Source organism: Canis aureus, chromosome 14 (assembly GCF_053574225.1).
Source record: "Canis aureus isolate CA01 chromosome 14, VMU_Caureus_v.1.0, whole genome shotgun sequence".
NCBI lineage: Eukaryota > Metazoa > Chordata > Mammalia > Carnivora > Canidae > Canis > Canis aureus.
This window is the reverse complement of record NC_135624.1, coordinates 53,019,942-53,029,574: the sequence shown is the minus strand read 5'-3', so window position 1 is coordinate 53,029,574 and position 9,633 is coordinate 53,019,942. Positions and strand designations below refer to the sequence as shown.

Here is a 9,633-nt window from a genome sequence, read left to right as displayed (position 1 = left end):
ATAACTTGGGCTCATTCGGTACATCTTCCCTGGCTGCCTCTTCACTAGATACCTATACAAGCTAAACATTTATTTCCCTAGCCTCACTAACAGATACGAGTCATTATTTGACAGAGTTATGGCCAATGAAACATAAGCAAAAGGGGGAAAAAAGACCTTGAGAGGAAAGTAGCTGGGGGTAGGAGTACAGGGGATGACTTTTGGGGGGTAACTTCTTTCTTTTCTGATAAAAGAGGGTAGATGCTACTGGCCTGGTCCATTTTCTCCACTTACCCGTTTTATATCAAAGCTCTGGAAACCATCTTGCAACACAGAGGCAAGAAGCATGAAGAGTAAAGCTAGCACACTTAGGGATGCTAGACTGGAAAAATGGAAAAAGAAGGCATGGTTTTCTCATAAGCAGCTGAACCAAGCTCAGAAACTCTACAGTTCTAGAGTTTGTTTTGGTATAAAAGTAAATAATTTGCTTAAGCCATGCTTAGTTGGGTAAGCTATCAAGTGCAGCCAAACACATTCCTAATTAATCACATAAGCACAGCCAAAGGTTTACACATATGTAAAGACCAATCCTACTATAAATGAATTAGTATATGTCAGTGCTTATGAAATTTTGAAATTGGAACTTGAATAAACAAATTCTGTTCTTCCCAGTTCTCTCTTCAGATCAAAGACCCTGAGTTAGGATGGCAGGGTAAGCAGCTAACTCCCTCCATCATCACATTCTTTGTGTGTGTGTGTGTGTGTGTGTGTGTGTATTTAAATTCAATTTGCCAACATACAGTATAACACCCAGTGCTCATCACGCATCTCATACCTGAAGCATCACTGGTTCTATAGAAACAGAAAGCCAAAATATTCTTAGGAAATGATCTTCTTAGATTAAGTTTTCTACAATATCCATAAGGTCAGAATATCTTTTTCCTGAACTTCAGATCCTGATATAGATGTACCTAAGTTTCCACTAAATACCTCCAATACCCATTCTTGAAAGGAATGTACATTGTGAGCTATCATGTTATTCCATTGGAAATAAAGCAAATTCCATTTGCTTTGGACCTTTGTTAAAACAACTGAAATTTTCTACTTGGTTGAAGGGAAATGGTACTTATGAGAAAGAAAATCTGGCACTTAGTAGCAAAATTCATTGCTGACATTTTCATTTGGTTGTTATGGCAAGAAAATTCACAGCCAGTGGCTGTCATACCCCAAATACAGAAGTTAACATGCTCCAGTAGTTGACAGATGCACTCATTTTTACCTTTATACAAGAAAACAAAACAGGGCATGGGGTACAGAGAGTTCAGGAATGACCAAATCTAATTCCTCTTGACATTCATCATTATAAAGCTTGGGGTAAATTTATGTATTAACCCCTAAAGAAGCACGGGCTTCAAAGAATGAGGAAAAGTCAGTAAGTGCTGAAAGGGGTTCTAGAACTATACATTCACCCCTCTTTTCATTCCACTTCCACTCCTGCCTTCCACCTTTGCCAAAGCTTATCAGATGAGTGCTGTAAGCAATGTAATTTATGTAAATAGAATCCATTATGCAAATCTTTCCAACTTGCTTGCTACTTAGAAATTTTGTTCTTTTATGTTTAAGAAACATAGCCTTTATCCCCTGGAATAGACAGATTGGTTATGTTTATGTTCTTAAAGCCTTCTGCTACTGTTCTGGGCTTTGAGGAAAAGTCATTTTTTATTTTAAAAAATGTTTTGCCTTGCCTCTCATCCCCCTCTCTAAAAACAGCCTCTTTGTTTAATTTGGTGGTTTGCACACTAGCTTAATGATTGCAGTGGCTTAATAGAACCTTAGTGAGAAGAGTAGTACACAGAGATGAATGCATAGATTATACCCTCTACCCCACAGGGGATCTGTTGTTTCCTTGGTTTAGTATGAAACTGAATAATCCAATTAATTCAGAGATCTCTGTGAGCTGTATTCCCTGAATTGTTTTAGTCATATGTCTACACATGAACTCGATGAAATTCTTGTTTGAGCCATAAATAGGGAGGGAAAAAAGTTATATGTTCTTTGTGTGCATATTCTTTCCACATTTTAAAACTGCAAGCCAAATTATAATATGCTACAAGAAAACATGCTCCAATCTACATTTAAAATATTAAAAATGTTCTTTCTACTAATATAAACTGCATTTCATAGTTTATTATGTGTGCACATATATGCATAAAGTATGATAAAAAGAGAGGAAAAAGGCATAATGTCACAAAAAGGAAAGAATGTAAGAGAATATGGCTGTGCTTTAATAAATGAACATTACAACAAATGAATTATGAATTTAAAACTCTCCTCCCACCCTGAAGAAACACATTTTTCAAGTTGACGAGTCACTGTAACAGAACTGCAAGCTTCAATCATTTAAAAATACTGTTGTCTTAATAAAAGAGAACACAACATACTAAAATCTCCAATTCGACTGATGTTTATTGTGCTACTTGATGACCAGCCCAATCCAACCAACCATGATTTAAGCCCATTCACTCCTGGTCTGTTCAAAATAAATATCCCTCATTTCATTTGGACTAATTATTTCATCAAAACATCTTGCTTTCAGATTCTGCTCTGTGTTTTGCTAGTAGCTTATAAAGGATATCTGATGACCTGTTCTAATACTTTGTAGCTAAGCAAATTAAGCTGTATATTTTCTGGTACTTTTTTTCAAATTCAACAAGTATTTATTGAGCATCAACTAGTAGTGGCAGGCGATGTTCTAGGCCTGCGATTGCAGCAATAACCAAGAAAGCCAACGTCCCTGCTCTCATAAAACATATAGTCAGGTGAAAGGAAACAAATAATAAACACATAAGCAGGAGAATGAGATGATTCCAGTCAAGAATAATGCTCTGAAAAATAGAGTGGACAGTGATATAAATTGAATAGGAGATGGGGGAAGGCTGGGTCGGAGAAAACCTCTCTGAGAAGGGGGCACTGAACTGAAACAGAAATCCGAAGAAAGACACAGTCACACCAAGATGGGAACGAACAGCAATCCGGGCAGAGTAACAGCTAGGACAAAGGCCCTGTGCAGAGAATAAATTTTTCCTATTTAGATACAAGGTAAAAAGCCACTGTGGCTAGAATCTAGGAGATGAGGGGAAGGGACAGCAGAAAATGAAATCAGAGAGGAAATCTGGGACAAATCACTTAGGGCCTCATGGGTCTTTGGAAAAATCTCTGGATTTCATCTTAATTGGATTGGAAAGCCACTGGAAAGTTTTAAGCAAGGAGTGAATTGTCCTTTGAACCCAGTGCTCTGGCTGCTGAATGAAGAATGGAGTAGAAGGGGATGGGGTACAAATGTGGAAGCAGGGGAATACTTCGGTGGCTTCTGTGGTACTCGAGGTGAAAAATTACATTGTCTTCAGCTAAATTTTGCACTATGGGTTTGGTGAAGAGTGGGAAAATGTGAAATATATTTTGGACGCAGGGCTTAAAGTATTTGATGATTGATTAGATATAGGTTGCAAGGGAAATATCTTCGATTGAGATATTTATTTACTCCATAGTAGCATTTCCCTTCATCAACCATATCTGGTCCTTATAAATAAACCAGGTCAATATAAAACTACTTACTTAACGTAAGTTAGTGTTTTGATTAAAATTACATCAATCCATAAGATCAGTGGTGGGGAAACAATACATTCACTTTGGTAAGAAAAGTCTCTAAACTATATGATTTATAAGAGGGAGAGTCTTAATAAATATATTGACTTGGGGGATGCCTGGGTGGCTCAGCGGCTGAGCGACTGCCTTTGGCTCAGGGCGTGATTCCGGTCCCGGGATGGAGTCCCATATCGGGCTCCTTGTGAGGAGCCTACTTCTCCCTCTGCCTATGTCTCCTCCTCTCTCTGTGTGTGTGTCTCTCATGGATAAATAAATAAAATCTTTTTTTAAAAAAATATAGCGATTTGGGCCAAAGAATCTTAGAATCAGTGAGGAAATAGCTGCAAAAATTCCAAAGTTAGATATTCTCCACCTCCCTTGCTTTTAAGCCACCTACAAACACACTGGGGGGGGGGGGGGGGGGAGGGGCACAATTCACACCTTCTTGGAAATTTACCTTGGCGTTAGTAAGTTTATCAGATCTTTTTCTGTGGACATAGTTTTTTTGAAAAGAGATAGGGTGAGAAAGGATGAAACCAGGGCTCCTAAGAGTAAGATAGGAAGTGCTTACCATTAAGGAAAGTCAAAAAATAGGGCAGAGGCTGGAACTACAAATATGAAACTTGTTTATAATATCGTCCCACTCGAGCCCTGGATAGAGCAAGGAGAAAGGGAAGCGAGCTCTATGTTAAGATCACTCGCTCTTTTCCTTCTTTTACTCAACAAGGGGCCAGGCATAGGGTTTGGAAGAATAGTGCTGCCCAGGATTGAGTCTAGGTTTCAAGGATTGTTTCCAGAGGCCTGGCTTTGGCTCCTGGTAATGCTGCGAATGTTCAGTTAGCAGCAGCGGCAGCCCAGGATCAGAACACAGGCTGGGTCTCTAGCACATAGGTTCCCAAAGTGAGCCATCCACTTCTACTGGAGGCAATGGTGGTAGGACAGAGAAATGGTCTCCAGTACTCTCATTGTGCCCAGACATTCTGGTGGTCTCCTGTGTACCTGAGCTTGAAAGAGATGTGGAGAGAAATAAGCCTCTGAAACATTCTGTTTTAATGTCTTGCTGGTAGCATCCTGTCTCTTACCCAAACTCTTGCGATTTTACACTTAAAAGCAATTGTTTCCATAATCCTCTTCAACGAGCACTCTAGTTTCCAATTTATATGACATTCCTATTTGTGTATCAGGTCATTATGCAGCTCTTTGTTCAACTAATTTGGCTTCTTCTCACCCTTCCTATTTTTCTTATATAAAAAGGTTTTATTCTCCTTTCTCAGGCTAATTTTCAACTATAATATTATTCTTCCTTTATGTTGAATTATTAAAAACCCTTGCTGGAATTTCCATGCAGTTTGAGAAATATTAACATGGAAAAACAAATGCAGCACACAAATCTAAGGCAGTTTCTAAACACAAAACAGAGGCATGTGGGGAAAGGCTCTAGGGGTTGATTCAGTCTGCAACTATTATTTTTAAAGCAAACAACTGCTGATTGTTTCATTTCTGGATCTTTCTGAATTTTAAATATAAGAGGAATCTAGCCATGTTATAGTAGTTTGCGGGGAAAAAAGGCAGAGGAGAATCATCCTTAATCTTATAACCTAAAATAACCATTACTGTTTTTGAGTATTTTGCTTTTTTACTTCTTTATGTTTTCACTTTTGTTCTTGTTATCTTGAAAACAGTATGGTTAGGAGTGAATTCAACCATTTGGATTTTATTGAGGAGAGTTTTCAAGCCAGTTTATGTGTGAAGTCTCAGAAAATATTTCCTGTAGTGGTTGTAAATTATTTAGCCATTATTAGATACCAGAAAGTGGTGGAGACAAAAGAAAGAACATTAAGGTAGACGGAATCATCTTTATCCAGTCAGCATCCAGCTTAAATTAAACTAACAAATCAGGAAGCAAAAATTATGGGGCAAGGAGGCCCTATATACTGAATAGAAGATAAGTGTATGTCATAGTCAGCCATTTCCAGAGGGTCCAAAGCAATACACAGACTTTCCAGGGTAGAAATGGTTTGGAAATAAACACCAAAGCAGCCAGGAGAAAGAAAACTTGACAACTTCACCCAGGAGACGTGCACAAAGATAGATTATTCATGCATAATGCAAATACTTCATTTTTTCAATACTTGTACAGTTGTCTGCATGTCTTATATATATATATTTATATATATATAAATAACTGTCTCTGTCACATGTCATCTCTTTTAGATGGTTAGTTCTTAAAGCAGTGATCCCCAACCTATTGAGAATTGAAAATCTCTATTATTTGTTACATGACAACTGCCCTATCCCAACCTCTCCTCCTACTAATAAAAATAGGAAGGAGGATTGGGTAGCTTGAAATTATGTGAACTTTTATTTTACATAAATTCTGATTTAGAGGAATTTTACAACTCCAGATGGGACAACCATGGATTTCTCCCCATTTTCTTCCTACTACATGTTATAAAATCTTGGTGGCAAGCCATTGTCTCAAAGAAAAAGTTGTATCTAACAAATTCTTTCCTTCTGAATTGTAAATAGAAAAGGAGTCTAACCACATAGTAGCTGTAGGGAAAAAAGAAATAGCCCATCATCTCATGACCTAAAATAATGAGTATTGTTTTGAGTATATTGTTCTTTTACTTCTCTATGTTTTAGCTTTTGTTCTTACATTATTTTTAACATTATACAAGAGAAACGTTATTTTAAGCATATTGTTTTTTAAAATATAACAATACGGGGGGGTGCCCGGATGGCTCAGTTAGTTAAGCATCTGACTCTTGATCTTAGCTGGGGTCTTAATCTCAGGGTCATGAGTTCAAGCCCGTGCTGGGCTCCAAAAGGACCTAGAGAGTAATAAACAAAAGTCCCCACCATATCCCTCTCTCATTCCCGTAACCACCCCTCCCAGAGTTCAAACCTGTTAACCCCTTGGTATGTTATTCTATGGATTTATGCACACTCATGTGTTTGAACCATACATATACAACTTGAGTTTTTTTTATTAGTTCATACATATTATACATATAATTTAGCAACTAATTTTTTGCAACTGATATTTTTAATTTAAAATATTTTTAAAATGTTCCCATGCCGGTAAATCATTCTTTTGATTGGCTACAAAATATTCCGGCACACTAAAATAAAAAACTAACCTAACCACACCCCTATGTTAGATATTTAGGTTGTTTCTATTTTTTGTTTTAAAATCTATACTCCTACATGCAGTGTATATACGGCACATACACGTTTGTACACATGACTATAGAATGTATATGTGGAAGTAAAAATAGTAGACCAGGAGATATTTTAAATTATTATAAATATTGCCATATTACCATTCAAAGCTAATATTTTTCATACATATAATTGCCTTATGTATCCTGCCTTTTTCATACTTGTATAACAATGGGTGCATAGATTTAAAAAAATATTCTATTTAGCCATTTCTCTGTTGTTAGATTTTTAGTGGCTTCTAGTTCTCTACCAATATGAAAAAAATTGTTACTTAGGAATTCTCTTAGAATATGGATTTTCAATGTTTTAGATGATGATTTCTTGACATGGTTTATCATTCATGCATACTTCTGGATTCCTTTCCAATTTTACTGCAGTATTATCAGTTACATTTAAATTGTCCTATTCATTAAACTTAATAGGCATAGTCTAAGAGAGTTGAATATCTTTTCTACATGTATGTTTTCTTAGAATTTCTACTTTTGTACATTATGTCTATAGGGTCTTTTGCCCACTTACCAAGAATTTGAACTCCAGTAAAACTACTGTCTCCTAGACAAACAAAAGCTAAAGGAGTTTGTAATCACTAAACCAGCCTTGCAAGAAATATTAAAGGGGACTCTGACTGCAAAAGAGAGACCAAAAATGACAGACAAGAAAGGATCAGAGAAAATCCTCCAGAAACAATGATAAGTAATAAAATGAAAATAAATATATATCTATCAATAATTACTTTGAATGTAAATGACTAAGTGTTCCAATTGAAAGAGATAGGTGTCAGAATGGATTAAAAAAATAAGACCATATGCTACCTACAAGAGACTAACTGTAGATCTAAGGACACTTGCAGATTGAAAGTGAAGGGGCGGGCAATGGGCAAATATTTATAATACAAACAAACATCCAAAGAAAACTAGAGTAGCAATACAATTTACATTGGACAAACTAGACTTTTTTGTTCTTATATTGTTTTTATCCTGCTTTGATATCAGGGTAATGCTGGAATGATTTTGAATATATTCCCTTTATCTCATTATTTGTAATATTTTGATAAGATTGTCATTAATTGTTTTAAAGATTTATTTATTTATTTTAGAGAGAGTGTGTGCACATGAGCAGGAAGGGCAGAGAGAAAGAATTCCAAGCAGATTCTCCACTGAGTGTGAAGCCAGACTGGGAGCTGGATCTCACAACCCTGAGATCACGACCTGAGCTGAAACCAAGAGTCAGACCCTCAGTCGACTGTGCCACCCAGGTACCCTTAATTGTTCTTAATGTTTGGTGGGGTTGGTCGATGAAACTTTGTGGTCTTGGGCTTTTCTGTGCCAGAAGATTTTTGATTCCTTTTTTTTTTTTGTTTAGATTTTTTTATTTATTCACAAGAGACACAAGAGAAACAGACATAGGCAGAGGGAGAAGCAGGATTCCTGAAGAGAGCCCAATGTGGGACTCGAACCCAGGACCCTGGGACCACAGCCTGAGCCAAAGGCAGACACCCAACCACTGAGCCACCCAGGTGCCCAATTTTTTATTCCTAATTCAGCTTTCATGCTTGTTATTGGTCTAAGAAGATTTCCTATTTCTTGGATTCAAGATTCATGATTCAATCTTGGTAACCTGTGCATTTCTAGGAACTATCTGGGATCTCTTCCTAAGCTTTCAGATTCGTTAGTATCTAATTGTTTATAGTAATCCGTTATCACACTATGCATTTCTGTGTTAGATTTTCCAATTCTCATGTTGGTTTTTGAGCCTTCTCTTTCATCTTCTTTCTTTCTCTCTTTCTTTCTTTCTTCTTTTTCTTTTTTCTTTCTCTTTCTTTCTTTCTTTCTTTCTTTCTTTCTTTCTTTCTTTCTTTCCTGTTCAGGAAGCATTTTATTATTTGCTCCAAGTTTTAGGAATTTTCACTGACAGAAAATCAACACTTTCAGAAAACCTCCCACATGGCCTTACTCAGCTTCTGAATCATGGTTTTTGTAGACATACCAGCATATTTCTCTCCAATACAGACAATCATTCCCCTCATCATTGACAGGTCAACCTTAACTTCCAATTTTAACACTTGGCCTTGGCTTAGGAAGCTCTTCAGGACCGTTTGTAGTTCAGTAAGAGTGGCTTCATCCAAAGGTGATGAAGTGGTCACTGCGCATGGTGCTTCTCCATGGTGGACTCATCATGGTGAAAAGGCAGAAATGGCTCCAGGGGTATTGGTCAACCAACCATTCTCGGCAAGCAAATTGATCAGGTTGTATGTGAGAAAAGAGAACATCTCTTTTGCTGTCATGTCATTTAGGCTTTTCGCTTTCATGGAATTCTTCACGTAGGAATTCATAATGGGAGTAGCTATTTTGGATTCCTTCAAGATTTGTGCTACTCTCAACAATTCCTTTTCTACTTGTTCCAGTTTCTCCTGTTTAGATGCAGCAGAATAAAGAGCAGTGGCATATGACCTTCCATACCATATATCTATACAGGTGGCCTCACGAGCTTGGAAAACAGCCTGACCACAGATGTGCAAAAGCATTGCACCAGCCAGGACAGCCCAGACACTGCTGGGGCAGCCATTCTCTATGGGTTGCTGTAGGTCCTCCTTTTTATTTTCTTAACGTAGTTAAAGTATTGCCAATTTTGCTTTAAAAAAAAAAAAAAAACTGGTCATTACTTTCAATGTTATGTTACCATTTATTCTGATTTCTACTTTATTTTTTCTGATTTTTTTATGTTATTTCCTTCCTTCACTAAATTTCAGCTGTTTTTTCCAGTTCCTTATGGTGTTAAGTTGTT

General features: G+C 37.0%; 1 pseudogene; it reads right to left on the bottom strand.

The window, feature by feature from the left end:
• Window positions 1-8,776: 8,776 nt before the first annotated feature.
• On the bottom strand, window positions 8,777-9,414 carry LOC144282953 (ATP synthase peripheral stalk subunit OSCP, mitochondrial pseudogene; annotated as a pseudogene).
• Window positions 9,415-9,633: the final 219 nt, after the last annotated feature.